The following is a 15,327-nucleotide window of genomic DNA, read 5'->3' as shown; positions in this document are numbered from 1 at the left end:
CTCTTATTCTTTTTATGCTCAGCTACTAAGATTTCCCTTCAGTGGTAAAATTAGATATGAATATTCAATACTTAAACGGGCACAGTTAAGACATTAAATATACATATACATACTGTATACATTACAGTTTTCATATGGTAATATGTTTATGTTCCTAAATCAATCTCTTTTATGAGCATGTGAAAGGCATGGTGAAGCGATTCTCAAAAATTACTGTACTTTGCATGATTGGAAACAAATGCGTGATTGCGAAATGCTGTGGTGTTACTTTTACAAAGATGGTCAATGAAAAAAAAAATGTTGACCAGGGCAATACTTTGAGTTTACACTTACAGCTTGTCCAAGGTCATTCATTATTAATACTATTAGTAATATTTTTGTTAAAGACTTTGATGGCCACAGCTCAAACATGAGAGGTTGAGCTTTATTAGCTCCACCTTGCGGAAATTCCGGATACTATTATTTTGCTAGTCGTATTATAGGAGAATTTACGGTAACTCGCGGTATTTACCGGTAGCTTGCGGTAGACTGCGTACAGCGTACCGCAAAATAATGCGGTATCGCCTGCGGATTTTGAATGGCTGCATCTGTAGGCTGCCAAAAGTCTCCGAAACCAAATTTTGATAGCAGAAAATTCTCACTCGTCCAGAAGTTCCCTTGGGACCCAACATCCAGCACAGAGTGGTAAAAAAACGTCTTTTTTGAAGACCCTTGCAGTGTGCATTGGTGGTTCAGTGGTAGAATTCTCACCTGCCACGTGGGAGGCCCGGGTTCGATTCCCGGCCAATGCAGTGGCTGTTGCAGTTAGCGGCTCCATCACTTGCATCCCCTTTCAACTCGCAACTGAAAACCCACTGAAGCTTAGAAGCTGTGAGCCAGGTCAGTAACCGCATGAGGGTGACCTACAGGGAAAAGCAAAGCTTACAGCTGGAAGCGGTGTTAATGGAGCCAGCGGTGGGACGCTCACCCTGAGGTCTGTGCGGGTCCCAATGCCCCAGTATAGTGACGGAGACGCTGTGTGGTAAAAAGGCGCCGTCTTCTGGATGAGATGTAAATCCGAGGTCATAGCTCTCTGTGCTCATTAAAAGTGACCACCAAAACCTTTGACAAAAGCTCTTGGTAATTGATGGTCTTCAATACTGCTTCTCCTTTAGGTACATTTGAAATCAGCTGAAAAATGCTATGAAATGGGGGGGCACTTCAGGCCAGTGTAGGATTTGGGTTACAAGAACCATTAAACAGCACGAGAAAGCCCGTACACTGAATCGCAGGGCTTTCTATTCAAAGAAGGACAAAAGAAACTTCCCTGAATTCCATTTTTTGCAGCACAGAGAGGACAGCAGGCACGAGGCCTGTTAGCTCAGTTGGTTAGAGCGTGGTGCTAATAACGCCAAGGTCGCGGGTTCGATCCCCGTTCGGGCCAGGCAGTCTCCTCCTCTCTTGCCAAAACCCGTTGCTTTCTTGCTGTGGTGAGATTGGTGGTAATGCAAAGACGCCACATACTGCCGACAGACGAGAGTGTTGCGGGAGAAGAGAGAAGTGATGGAAGATTGAAGAGTGTCCTAGGTGGAGCCAAGATGAAGTGTCACAATTGCCTAGGGGAGGATTTCAAATGTTTAAGATGGTAAAAATAACCGGAAATGATCCCCCAGTCCGGCGCAGTCTGACGTACTTCTGTCATATAAAGTGAAACTAGATGTCGAACTGGAGCCTCACCATTTGCATAAGTGAGGCTCCAGTTATACATCTAGTTTCACTTTAAATGACAAAACTGAAGAGACTTAAAAGAGCTGGAGAGGATTTCTTACAACTTTTGAGCCGGCACAGTTTTCGAAAACGTTTTCTTCACGCTGCACTATACAACACAGACAGCCAAGAGTCACCAAAACAAAACGAATTGACAGATAGGAGAAAAGTCCCACTCGTCCTAAAGTTCCCAAAATCCAGCACTGAGCGTAAACAAAGTGTTCAAGTAGCGTGGGAATGCTACCCCTAATGCTAGCTGGAGTTTGAGCGTCTGGTTCAGAGTTTGCTCAAGAGTTTACCTTTCACAGATGCGCAAAGATGAATGTTGAGGGTGCACGCTTCAAGGCGCCTTACAGTGCAGGGAGTGATTAGAGACGATTCGTGACGTGTGCTCGTTCCCATATACCGTACGCCCCGGGTTGCAGTGCTAGGATGACGTCCAATACCGCTTCGGCACGTAACGGCATTATATTCAAGTGCAGGACATGAGGGTTTTATTTTGTTCGTTTTGTTCTGCTCTGCTTTGCTTTGTTTTGCTTTCCATGGCGTTTGTAAGAGCGTCAATAAAAAGGCGATTCCTGCGTCTAACACGAATGTAAGAGCTATTTCAAGTGCGGCTTCTAAAATGCTTGTAGACATTTGTCTGTTGTTGATTGTTTTTTTGTGTCTAACAAAGTGCCATTTTCCTGTCCAGACGGGGAGACTTTATCATTCCCATATGAAGCAACCCTTAAGTCCTCTGAGGCGTGTCTGTCTGCAAGGTTTGTATTTTGGAAAGGTTTTTTTTTTTAACGGAGAACGACTTTGAAAAAGATTTCCGCCGGCGTCTCGCGATCCATGTGAGATTGTAGCAAGAATGCAGCAATAACAGCGTTTGCTGTAGTCGTGGCTGAGTGGTTAAGGCGATGGACTACTAATACGTTGTGCTCTGCATGCATGGGTTCAAATCACACACTTGTCGCTCTCCATGTCTGACACGTGTGGTACTAGAGCAGTACGTTTTCCAGCGGTGGCTGAACATGGTATAGTAGGCTAACGTTGGTATCAAGCAGTGACAATAACAGTGGTTAAGTGCCGCTACTGCCAAGTGACTCTGGGTTGAGACTGTTTCCATTTACTTGCAACGCAAATGGAGAAAGAGATTTTTGACAGTCTCTCGAGAGACTGCGCTAGGTGTTTAGAGATAGACTTTGTCAGTTCCCCCTGGAATGATGGCTTCTCAAATAGTTTGTGATTCCTCTAGACGTTTATACAGTAGAAGCATGGTTCGTGGCTTAAATTCAAGCTGACCAAGACTTAGGAAACGAGTTAGAGGTCTGATGCAGAACTGCGAATTCAGTGAACGGGAACACTACAGTACATTGCACTGCATGTGTGAGGAAAGCTGCCCACTTCAGTCCCTTGTCGACCGAACAGAGGACTGTAAAGGATACCACCAAGAAACTTTAGGATGCTGGTTGGAATTCAGCTCCAAAGAAGCCCCTTTGGATGTTATGTCATCAAAAAGTAAGAACAACGAATCTCCCTTTGATCAAAAGCGCAACAAAACTGTTTTCTGTGGAGCAGGTTTCAGACCCGTAGACCTGTTTTATTTTTAGGGCAGGGCGCATTCCCAAACGCGAATCTCCTGTTTTAGAAATGCTTTGGGCGGCGTGAAGTGAAAATAAGAAATGAACTCCAGATGCACATGGAAGCAATCAAGTGTTTCATCCGAGCTGTTTCAAAACTGCTCAAGAGCTTTCCTTTCACAGAGGCGCAACGATTAATGATGGCGGTGCACCCTTCAATGCGCCTTACAACTCTAGGGAGTGATTGAGACGATTCGTAGCGTGTGCTCATTTCCCTATATTCCCCGTGCTGCAGTGGTAGGATGACGTACGTTACTGCTTCGACACGTAACGGCATTATATTCAACTGCAGGAGCTGAGGGCTTTCGTAAGCGCGTAAACCAAAGGCAATTCCTGCGTCTAACACTAATTTAAATGCTTTTCAAAGTGCAGTGTGGTGCAGCTTGTAAAATCCTTGTCCACATTTGTGGTTTGTTGATGTTTTTTCTGTCTGCCAAAGTTGCATTTTGACATCAGGACGGGGAGACTTTATCCTTTGAACGTGAAGCCACCCTTAAACCCTCGGAGGCGTGTCTGTCTGCCGGCACGTATTTTGTCAAAGGTATTTTTTTTTAACGGGGAGCGACTCTGAAAAGGTTTCCCCAGCCACCTCGCACTCGTGTTAGATTATAGGAGGAATGCGGCAGTGGCAAGCTTGCCGTAGTCGTGGCCGAGTGGTTAAGGCGATGGACTCGAAATCTGGTGGGGACTCCCCGCGCAGGTTCAAATCCTGCCGTCTACGGCGGCTGCCGCACATTGTAGTGTGCCTGCGCGGCAGAGGCGAAGTGCCGCTTCTCCTTTTCTGGTACTATAAAAACGCTAAATCGCTTGGACCCGCTGCCATGGAAATCAATTCTTCAGATAACCACACATTTTGCGTTCGCACGTCTGGTGCTCTACTTATGCCTTTGAAAATCGGATCAATAAAGCTCAAAGAACCGACAAGATAGGTGCTCGTAAAGCACGCAGTAAAGAATTCTTATCAGCGAGGGTTTCAGTGGGTTAACTGAGGAGAAGGCGTGATCGCTAATTGTTGAGTTTTTATTTGGTGTTAGAAACACTCTTACTGTGCATGAAGTGCAACAAATGTAGCCACAGAAATTGCATCGTGCTTTCATTTATGCTATTGCAGACACCAACGTTGCCTAGATAGAAAACCGAAAAAGCCGTGGGTTTGCTTGCCAGTCTGAAGGATCTCTCTTCGAATCTCTATCATTTGTCAATGGAAGTAAAAGGCGCTGCAATCTGATACGTTCACATTCAAACCCTCAGCTGTTGTTCGACTTTATTTCTTGACTAATTACAACTGAGTGTCGCATGAGCAGTTACGTAAACTTGTCTGCTATATTTGAACACAAATGCCGTTCTTCAATTAAAACTAACAGTACATTGTCAGGGACATTCAGTTATATACAAACAAGAGACAGACAAGAGAATATTTCTACCTTTCATGTGGACTACGTGTTGACTTACTGATCGGAATAATTGAAATGTTCGGGTTCATAGCCGATGCAGTGCGTGCTAATTAGAACAGCAACGCTGGGCTCTCAGCACCGTACTGAGCCCAGGTGCAGTTCATTTACATGAAGGAAATCTTGTACTGGGTACGATTACACCCACATACAGTAAGTAGCACAGGCTACTTAGGGAGTAGCCTGATGCGTTTAAAAGTGACCCGAGCCAGGCAGGAGTCGAACCTACAATCTCCTGATCCGTAGTCAGACGCGTTATCCATTGCGCCACTGGCCCTGGTGTCACACTGCACGACTGCAACCCAGTGAGCTCAGCACTGCAACTAGTAAAACATTACCCCTGGTCCATTCTTTTCCAAAAGTGAGAAACACCTGTTTTCTACATTGTGTCTGTTTAAAACCATATCTCTTTAAACCAAACCAAGAGTTTGTCCTTTGCACTGATATTCTGATTCATTTCGATTTCAAAGAAAAAAAAAACACTTTCTTCCAAAGCATCATAAAATTGTCCCTTCTTCCAGACTCTACTTCTCTCTTGTAGTAGTACAGCAGACCTTTCCAGGTGAGCAGATCACAGAGTCCGAAATGAGCTTCCTCCATCCAGCAAAGTACCTGAACATGACTCTGTCATCATAAAAGCACCCCTGTAGTAAAGCAATTAAATCCGAAATCAAGAGGGCAATTGCCTACTGAAGTTCAAGAAGTCATCAATTTTAACCTAGCAACACATTAAAGGCTGCATCTATACAAGTACGATTCTAGAAATGCTCACCAGATTACGTTTTAAGAAGGAACTGCGGCTCAGGTTCCGCCGAGATCTAAACTCGGATGGCAGGATTCAGAGTCCAGAGTTTGGACGGGTGGCGCACAGAGGGTCCATATACTGTAGATCCCTCAGTGATCTTCCGCGTGTTCAAACCGCCAGCGTGTGACTCCCCTGTCCCCGTGACCTCATTGCTCTGCTCTCGCCTGTGTGCAACCGAGCCCGACTCACGGTAAAGTGGAAAAAAAATGCCCTCAACGTGTGATTTACTCTGGAGCGAGGACAGATGTCACCTTCTTATCATTGAACAGGATGTATGTGATGTGGCGACTAGGTTCAATTTTTTATCCTCTTTAAAAGATTAAGGACTGGGTGAGCCTGATTTACTACCCTTTCAGCTAAGAACCCGACGTGCGGACCGTTTAAGCTACGTAGACTCGGTCGTTTAACTCTTCTCCATTAGCAGGGTTAAGGTTAAAGAAAAAACATTGCTGACTTCTTTTTTGTTTTCCAGCCGCGAGCGCTGATTAGCAAGGTTTGCATTTCATGTTTTGCAAGTTGCATTCTAAGAAAAACAAGTCGTTCAAGACAGGAAATGAATACTTGCATTTAATTAAGTCTAGCCGTAGGCGGTTGTCCATAATGACCAGTCCTGTTCGAGAAGACAGAACAAAAAAAGGAACCGCTGGGATTCGGACCCGGGATCTCCTGTTTACTAGGCAGGCGCTTTAACCAACTAAGCCACAGCGCGCCGGGAGCGCTGTCCTTTTGCAGCCACTTGGACACACAACTCAGACACATCTGCATTCGCTGTGCGCTCCGCCTGCTCGCTGAGCAAGTTGCCACCTTTACATACAATAGCAACATCGACACCAAGAGAAAGGATGACAAATGGCTTTTAACTGGAACTTTTCATGTCCAAGGAGCTCAATGTGCTTTCCGTGTACAACAGGGCCACTGAACTCCACACCGGCCACTGAAGCACAGCAGTGGCTTGCTGGCTTGACATCTCCCAAGGAAGATGTTGAAATTGCATGTGGAACAGGAAAATGACCCTCGAGTACGAGGGAAAAAAAAGAAAAAGAAAATCTGGAGCGCGCCAACTCATGTCCGGACAGCCTGGTTTCCTTGGCGAGGTGGCCGAGTGGTTAAGGCGATGGACTGCTAATCCATTGTGCTCTGCACGCATGGGTTCGAATCCCATTCTCGTCGCTCTCCATGGCTGACGCGTGTGCCTGTTCAAAGTCGGCCCTCGGTACTAGAGCAGTATGTTTTCCAGCGGTGGCTGAACATGGTATAGTAGGCTAACGTCGGTATCAGTAGTGCAGTGACAGAAACAGTATTTATGTGCTGCTGCTGCCAAGTGGCTCTGGGTTGAGACCGCGTTTTCACTTACTTGCAACACAAACGGCGAAAGTGTTTTTTGACAGTCTCTCGAGAGACTGCGCTAGGTGTTTAGAGATAGACTTTGTCAGTTCCCCCTGGGATGATGGCCTCTCAAATAGTTTGTGATTCCTCTAGACGTTTATACAGTAGAAGGATGGTTCGTGGCTTAAATTCAAGCTGACCAAGACTAAGGAAACGAGTTAGAGGTCTGATGCAGAACTGCGAATTCAGTGAACGGGAACACTACAGTACATTGCACTGTATGTGTGAGGAAAGCTGCCCACTTCAGTCCCTTGTCGACCGAACAGAGAACTGTAAAGGATACCGCCAATAAACTTTAGGATGCTGGTTGGAATCCAACTCCAAAGAAGCCCCTTTGGGTGTTATGTCATCAAAAAGTAAGAACAACGAATCTCCCTTTGATCAAAAGCGCAACAAAACTGTTTTCTGTGGAGCAGGTTTCAGACCCGTAGACCTGTTTTATTTGTAGGGCAGGGCGCATTCCCAAACGCGAATCTCCTGTTTTAGAAATGCTTTGGGCGGCGTGAAGTGAAAATAAGAAATTAACTCCAGATGCACATGGAAGCAATCAAGTGTTTCATCCGAGCTGTTTCAAAGACTGCTCAAGAGCTTTCCTTTCAAGAGGCGCAACGATTAATGATGGCGGTGCACCCTTCAATGCGCCTTACAACTCTAGGGAGTGATTGAGACGATTCGTAGTGTGTGCTCGTTTCCCTATATTCCCCGTGCTGCAGTGGTAGGATGACGTACGTTACTGCTTCGACACGTAACGGCATTATATTCAACTGCAGGAGCTGAGGGCTTTCGTAAGCGCGTAAACCAAAGGCAATTCCTGCGTCTAACACTAATTTAAATGCTTTTCAAAGTGCAGTGTGGTGCAGCTTGTAAAATCCTTGTCCACATTTGTGGTTTGTTGATGTTTTTTCTGTCTGCCAAAGTTGCATTTTGACATCAGGACGGGGAGACTTTATCCTTTGAACGTGAAGCCACCCTTAAACCCTCGGAGGCGTGTCTGTCTGCCGGCACGTATTTTGTCAAAGGTATTTTTTTTTAACGGGGAGCGACTCTGAAAAGGTTTCCCCAGCCACCTCGCACTCGTGTTAGATTATAGGAGGAATGCGGCAGTGGCGAGCTCGCCGTAGTCGTGGCCGAGTGGTTAAGGCGATGGACTCGAAATCTGGTGGGGACTCCCCGCGCAGGTTCAAATCCTGCCGTCTACGGCGTCTGCCGCACGTTGTAGTGTGCCTGCGCGGCAGAGGCGAAGTGCCGCTTCTCCTTTTCTGGTACTATAAAAACGCTAAATCGCTTGGACCCGCTGCCATGGAAATCAATTCTTCAGATAACCACACATTTTGCGTTCGCATGTCTGGTGCTCTACTTATGCCTTTGAAAACCGGATCAATAAAGCTCAAAGAACCGACACGATAGGTGCTCGTAAAGCACGCAGTAAAGAACTCTTATCAGCGAGGGTTTCAGTGGGTTAACTGAGGAGAAGGCGTGATCGCTAATTGTTGAGTTTTTATTTGGTGTTAGAAACACTCTTACTGTGCATGAAGTGCAACAAATGTAGCCACAGAAATTGCATCGTGCTTTCATTTATGCTATTGCAGACACCAACGTTGCCTAGATAGAAAACCGAAAAAGCCGTGGGTTTGCTTGCCAGTCTGAAGGATCTCTCTTCGAATCTCTATCATTTGTCAATGGAAGTAAAAGGCGCTGCAATCTGATACGTTCACATTCAAACCCTCAGCTGTTGTTCGACTTTATTTCTTGACTAATTACAACTGAGTGTCGCATGAGCAGTTACGTAAACTTGTCTGCTATATTTGAACACAAATGCCGTTCTTCAATTAAAACTAACAGTACATTGTCAGGGACATTCAGTTATATACAAACAAGAGACAGACAAGAGAATATTTCTACCTTTCATGTGGACTACGTGTTGACTTACTGATCGGAATAATTGAAATGTTCGGGTTCATAGCCGATGCAGTGCGTGCTAATTAGAACAGCAACGCTGGGCTCTCAGCACCGTACTGAGCCCAGGTGCAGTTCATTTACATGAAGGAAATCTTGTACTGGGTACGATTACACCCACATACAGTAAGTAGCACAGGCTACTTAGGGAGTAGCCTGATGCGTTTAAAAGTGACCCGAGCCAGGCAGGAGTCGAACCTACAATCTCCTGATCCGTAGTCAGACGCGTTATCCATTGCGCCACTGGCCCTGGTGTCACACTGCACGACTGCAACCCAGTGAGCTCAGCACTGCAACTAGTAAAACATTACCCCTGGTCCATTCTTTTCCAAAAGTGAGAAACACCTGTTTTCTACATTGTGTCTGTTTAAAACCATATCTCTTTAAACCAAACCAAGAGTTTGTCCTTTGCACTGATATTCTGATTCATTTCGATTTCAAAGAAAAAAAAAACACTTTCTTCCAAAGCATCATAAAATTGTCCCTTCTTCCAGACTCTACTTCTCTCTTGTAGTAGTACAGCAGACCTTTCCAGGTGAGCAGATCACAGAGTCCGAAATGAGCTTCCTCCATCCAGCAAAGTACCTGAACATGACTCTGTCATCATAAAAGCACCCCTGTAGTAAAGCAATTAAATCCGAAATCAAGAGGGCAATTGCCTACTGAAGTTCAAGAAGTCATCAATTTTAACCTAGCAACACATTAAAGGCTGCATCTATACAAGTACGATTCTAGAAATGCTCACCAGATTACGTTTTAAGAAGGAACTGCGGCTCAGGTTCCGCCGAGATCTAAACTCGGATGGCAGGATTCAGAGTCCAGAGTTTGGACGGGTGGCGCACAGAGGGTCCATATACTGTAGATCCCTCAGTGATCTTCCGCGTGTTCAAACCGCCAGCGTGTGACTCCCCTGTCCCCGTGACCTCATTGCTCTGCTCTCGCCTGTGTGCAACCGAGCCCGACTCACGGTAAAGTGGAAAAAAAATGCCCTCAACGTGTGATTTACTCTGGAGCGAGGACAGATGTCACCTTCTTATCATTGAACAGGATGTATGTGATGTGGCGACTAGGTTCAATTTTTTATCCTCTTTAAAAGATTAAGGACTGGGTGAGCCTGATTTACTACCCTTTCAGCTAAGAACCCGACGTGCGGACCGTTTAAGCTACGTAGACTCGGTCGTTTAACTCTTCTCCATTAGCAGGGTTAAGGTTAAAGAAAAAACATTGCTGACTTCTTTTTTGTTTTCCAGCCGCGAGCGCTGATTAGCAAGGTTTGCATTTCATGTTTTGCAAGTTGCATTCTAAGAAAAACAAGTCGTTCAAGACAGGAAATGAATACTTGCATTTAATTAAGTCTAGCCGTAGGCGGTTGTCCATAATGACCAGTCCTGTTCGAGAAGACAGAACAAAAAAAGGAACCGCTGGGATTCGGACCCGGGATCTCCTGTTTACTAGGCAGGCGCTTTAACCAACTAAGCCACAGTGCGCCGGGAGCGCTGTCCTTTTGCAGCCACTTGGACACACAACTCAGACACATCTGCATTCGCTGTGCGCTCCGCCTGCTCGCTGAGCAAGTTGCCACCTTTACATACAATAGCAACATCGACACCAAGAGAAAGGATGACAAATGGCTTTTAACTGGAACTTTTCATGTCCAAGGAGCTCAATGTGCTTTCCGTGTACAACAGGGCCACTGAACTCCACACCGGCCACTGAAGCACAGCAGTGGCTTGCTGGCTTGACATCTCCCAAGGAAGATGTTGAAATTGCATGTGGAACAGGAAAATGACCCTCGAGTACGAGGGAAAAAAAAGAAAAAGAAAATCTGGAGCGCGCCAACTCATGTCCGGACAGCCTGGTTTCCTTGGCGAGGTGGCCGAGTGGTTAAGGCGATGGACTGCTAATCCATTGTGCTCTGCACGCATGGGTTCGAATCCCATTCTCGTCGCTCTCCATGGCTGACGCGTGTGCCTGTTCAAAGTCGGCCCTCGGTACTAGAGCAGTATGTTTTCCAGCGGTGGCTGAACATGGTATAGTAGGCTAACGTCGGTATCAGTAGTGCAGTGACAGAAACAGTATTTATGTGCTGCTGCTGCCAAGTGGCTCTGGGTTGAGACCGCGTTTTCACTTACTTGCAACACAAACGGCGAAAGTGTTTTTTGACAGTCTCTCGAGAGACTGCGCTAGGTGTTTAGAGATAGACTTTGTCAGTTCCCCCTGGGATGATGGCCTCTCAAATAGTTTGTGATTCCTCTAGACGTTTATACAGTAGAAGGATGGTTCGTGGCTTAAATTCAAGCTGACCAAGACTAAGGAAACGAGTTAGAGGTCTGATGCAGAACTGCGAATTCAGTGAACGGGAACACTACAGTACATTGCACTGTATGTGTGAGGAAAGCTGCCCACTTCAGTCCCTTGTCGACCGAACAGAGAACTGTAAAGGATACCGCCAATAAACTTTAGGATGCTGGTTGGAATCCAACTCCAAAGAAGCCCCTTTGGGTGTTATGTCATCAAAAAGTAAGAACAACGAATCTCCCTTTGATCAAAAGCGCAACAAAACTGTTTTCTGTGGAGCAGGTTTCAGACCCGTAGACCTGTTTTATTTGTAGGGCAGGGCGCATTCCCAAACGCGAATCTCCTGTTTTAGAAATGCTTTGGGCGGCGTGAAGTGAAAATAAGAAATTAACTCCAGATGCACATGGAAGCAATCAAGTGTTTCATCCGAGCTGTTTCAAAGACTGCTCAAGAGCTTTCCTTTCAAGAGGCGCAACGATTAATGATGGCGGTGCACCCTTCAATGCGCCTTACAACTCTAGGGAGTGATTGAGACGATTCGTAGTGTGTGCTCGTTTCCCTATATTCCCCGTGCTGCAGTGGTAGGATGACGTACGTTACTGCTTCGACACGTAACGGCATTATATTCAACTGCAGGAGCTGAGGGCTTTCGTAAGCGCGTAAACCAAAGGCAATTCCTGCGTCTAACACTAATTTAAATGCTTTTCAAAGTGCAGTGTGGTGCAGCTTGTAAAATCCTTGTCCACATTTGTGGTTTGTTGATGTTTTTTCTGTCTGCCAAAGTTGCATTTTGACATCAGGACGGGGAGACTTTATCCTTTGAACGTGAAGCCACCCTTAAACCCTCGGAGGCGTGTCTGTCTGCCGGCACGTATTTTGTCAAAGGTATTTTTTTTTAACGGGGAGCGACTCTGAAAAGGTTTCCCCAGCCACCTCGCACTCGTGTTAGATTATAGGAGGAATGCGGCAGTGGCGAGCTCGCCGTAGTCGTGGCCGAGTGGTTAAGGTGATGGACTCGAAATCTGGTGGGGACTCCCCGCGCAGGTTCAAATCCTGCCGTCTACGGCGTCTGCCGCACGTTGTAGTGTGCCTGCGCGGCAGAGGCGAAGTGCCGCTTCTCCTTTTCTGGTACTATAAAAACGCTAAATCGCTTGGACCCGCTGCCATGGAAATCAATTCTTCAGATAACCACACATTTTGCGTTCGCATGTCTGGTGCTCTACTTATGCCTTTGAAAACCGGATCAATAAAGCTCAAAGAACCGACACGATAGGTGCTCGTAAAGCACGCAGTAAAGAACTCTTATCAGCGAGGGTTTCAGTGGGTTAACTGAGGAGAAGGCGTGATCGCTAATTGTTGAGTTTTTATTTGGTGTTAGAAACACTCTTACTGTGCATGAAGTGCAACAAATGTAGCCACAGAAATTGCATCGTGCTTTCATTTATGCTATTGCAGACACCAACGTTGCCTAGATAGAAAACCGAAAAAGCCGTGGGTTTGCTTGCCGGTCTGAAGGATCTCTCTTCGAATCTCTATCATTTGTCAATGGAAGTAAAAGGCGCTGCAATCTGATACGTTCACATTCAAACCCTCAGCTGTTGTTCGACTTTATTTCTTGACTAATTACAACTGAGTGTCGCATGAGCAGTTACGTAAACTTGTCTGCTATATTTGAACACAAATGCCGTTCTTCAATTAAAACTAACAGTACATTGTCAGGGACATTCAGTTATATACAAACAAGAGACAGACAAGAGAATATTTCTACCTTTCATGTGGACTACGTGTTGACTTACTGATCGGAATAATTGAAATGTTCGGGTTCATAGCCGATGCAGTGCGTGCTAATTAGAACAGCAACGCTGGGCTCTCAGCACCGTACTGAGCCCAGGTGCAGTTCATTTACATGAAGGAAATCTCGTACTGGGTACGATTACACCCACATACAGTAAGTAGCACAGGCTACTTAGGGAGTAGCCTGATGCGTTTAAAAGTGACCCGAGCCAGGCAGGAGTCGAACCTACAATCTCCTGATCCGTAGTCAGACGCGTTATCCATTGTGCCACTGGCCCTGGTGTCACACTGCACGACTGCAACCCAGTGAGCTCAGCACTGCAACTAGTAAAACATTACCCCCGGTCCATTCTTTTCCAAAAGTGAGAAACACCTGTTTTCTACATTGTGTCTGTTTAAAACCATATCTCTTTAAACCAAACAAAGAGTTTGTCCTTTGCACTGATATTCTGATTCATTTCGATTTCAAAGAAAAAAAAACACTTTCTTCCAAAGCATCATAAAATTGTCCCTTCTTCCAGACTCTACTTCTCTCTTGTAGTAGTACAGCAGACCTTTCCAGGTGAGCAGATCACAGAGTCCGAAATGAGCTTCCTCCATCCAGCAAAGTACCTGAACATGACTCTGTCATCATAAAAGCACCCCTGTAGTAAAGCAATTAAATCCGAAATCAAGAGGGCAATTGCCTACTGAAGTTCAAGAAGTCATCAATTTTAACCTAGCAACACATTAAAGGCTGCATCTATACAAGTACGATTCTAGAAATGCTCACCAGATTACGTTTTAAGAAGGAACTGCGGCTCAGGTTCCGCCGAGATCTAAACTCGGATGGCAGGATTCAGAGTCCAGAGTTTGGACGGGTGGCGCACAGAGGGTCCATATACTGTAGATCCCTCAGTGATCTTCCGCGTGTTCAAACCGCCAGCGTGTGACTCCCCTGTCCCCGTGACCTCATTGCTCTGCTCTCGCCTGTGTGCAGCCGAGCCCGACTCACGGTAAAGTGGAAAAAAAATGCCCTCAACGTGTGATTTACTCTGGAGCGAGGACAGATGTCACCTTCTTATCATTGAACAGGATGTATGTGATGTGGCGACTAGGTTCAATTTTTTATCCTCTTTAAAAGATTAAGGACTGGGTGAGCCTGATTTACCACCCTTTCAGCTAAGAACCCGACGTGCGGACCGTTTAAGCTGCGTAGACTCGGTCGTTTAACTCCTCCATTAGCAGGGTTAAGGTTAAAGAAAAAACATTGCTGACTTCTTTTTTGTTTTCCAGCCGCGAGCGCTGATTAGCAAGGTTTGCATTTCATGTTTTGCAAGTTGCATTCTAAGAAAAACAAGTCGTTCAAGACAGGAAATGAATACTTGCATTTAATTAAGTCTAGCCGTAGGCGGTTGTCCATAATGACCAGTCCTGTTCGAGAAGACAGAACAAAAAAAGGAACCGCTGGGATTCGGACCCGGGATCTCCTGTTTACTAGGCAGGCGCTTTAACCAACTAAGCCACAGCGCGCCAGGAGCTCTGTCCTTTTGCAGCCACTTGGACACACAACTCAGACACATCTGCATTCGCTGTGCGCTCCGCCTGCTCGCTGAGCAAGTTGCCACCTTTACATACAATAGCAACATCGACACCAAGAGAAAGGATGACAAATGGCTTTTAACTGGAACTTTTCATGTCCAAGGAGCTCAATGTGCTTTCCGTGTACAACAGGGCCACTGAACTCCACACCGGCCACTGAAGCACAGCAGTGGCTTGCTGGCTTGACATCTCCCAAGGAAGATGTTGAAATTGCATGTGGAACAGGAAAATGACCCTCGAGTACGAGGGAAAAAAAAGAAAAAGAAAATCTGGAGCGCGCCAACTCATGTCCGGACAGCCTGGTTTGAACAAAGTGTTCAAGTAGCATGGGAATGCGACCCCTAATCCTAGCTGGAGTTTGAGCGTCTGGTTCAGAGTTTGCTCAAGAGTTTACCTTTCACAGATGCGCAAAGATGAATGTTGAGGGTGCACGCTTCAAGGCGCCTTACAGTGCAGGGAGTGATTAGAGACGATTCGTGACGTGTGCTCCTTCCCATATACCGTACGCCCCGGGTTGCAGTGCTAGGATGACGTCCAATACCGCTTCGGCACGTAACGGCATTATATTCAAGTGCAGGACGTGAGGGTTTTATTTTGTTCGTTTTGTTCTGCTCTGCTTTGCTTTATTTTGCTTTCCATGGTGTTCGTAAGAACGTCAATAAAAAGGCGATTCCTGCGTCTA

The 15,327-nt window shown here is 45.9% G+C and overlaps 9 non-coding genes across 9 annotated transcripts; 6 read left to right on the top strand and 3 right to left on the bottom strand.

Moving 5' to 3' along the window:
• Nucleotides 1–1,349: 1,349 nt before the first annotated feature.
• trnai-aau (transfer RNA isoleucine (anticodon AAU)) lies at nucleotides 1,350–1,423 on the top strand. The gene has a single exon. It is a non-coding gene; the product is annotated as a tRNA-Ile (tRNA).
• Nucleotides 1,424–4,013: 2,590 nt separating this feature from the next.
• trnas-cga (transfer RNA serine (anticodon CGA)) lies at nucleotides 4,014–4,095 on the top strand. Its single transcript has one exon. It is a non-coding gene; the product is annotated as a tRNA-Ser (tRNA).
• Nucleotides 4,096–5,029: 934 nt separating this feature from the next.
• trnar-acg (transfer RNA arginine (anticodon ACG)) lies at nucleotides 5,030–5,102 on the bottom strand. Its single transcript has one exon. It is a non-coding gene; the product is annotated as a tRNA-Arg (tRNA).
• A 1,616-nt stretch (nucleotides 5,103–6,718) lies between these two features.
• trnas-gcu (transfer RNA serine (anticodon GCU)) lies at nucleotides 6,719–6,800 on the top strand. Its single transcript has one exon. It is a non-coding gene; the product is annotated as a tRNA-Ser (tRNA).
• Nucleotides 6,801–8,133: 1,333 nt separating this feature from the next.
• Nucleotides 8,134–8,215, top strand: trnas-cga (transfer RNA serine (anticodon CGA)). The gene has a single exon. It is a non-coding gene; the product is annotated as a tRNA-Ser (tRNA).
• A 934-nt stretch (nucleotides 8,216–9,149) lies between these two features.
• trnar-acg (transfer RNA arginine (anticodon ACG)) lies at nucleotides 9,150–9,222 on the bottom strand. The gene has a single exon. It is a non-coding gene; the product is annotated as a tRNA-Arg (tRNA).
• Nucleotides 9,223–10,838: 1,616 nt separating this feature from the next.
• trnas-gcu (transfer RNA serine (anticodon GCU)) lies at nucleotides 10,839–10,920 on the top strand. The gene has a single exon. It is a non-coding gene; the product is annotated as a tRNA-Ser (tRNA).
• Nucleotides 10,921–12,253: 1,333 nt separating this feature from the next.
• Nucleotides 12,254–12,335, top strand: trnas-cga (transfer RNA serine (anticodon CGA)). Its single transcript has one exon. It is a non-coding gene; the product is annotated as a tRNA-Ser (tRNA).
• A 934-nt stretch (nucleotides 12,336–13,269) lies between these two features.
• Nucleotides 13,270–13,342, bottom strand: trnar-acg (transfer RNA arginine (anticodon ACG)). Its single transcript has one exon. It is a non-coding gene; the product is annotated as a tRNA-Arg (tRNA).
• Between the last annotated feature and the right edge of the window lie 1,985 nt (nucleotides 13,343–15,327).

The sequence above is a fragment of the Atractosteus spatula genome (genome assembly GCF_055471065.1).
Source record: "Atractosteus spatula isolate fAtrSpa1 chromosome 16 unlocalized genomic scaffold, fAtrSpa1.hap1 SUPER_16_unloc_2, whole genome shotgun sequence".
Lineage (NCBI taxonomy): Eukaryota > Metazoa > Chordata > Actinopteri > Semionotiformes > Lepisosteidae > Atractosteus > Atractosteus spatula.
The sequence above is the reverse complement of the archived record's forward strand: the minus strand, read 5'-3'. Positions and strand labels throughout refer to the sequence as shown.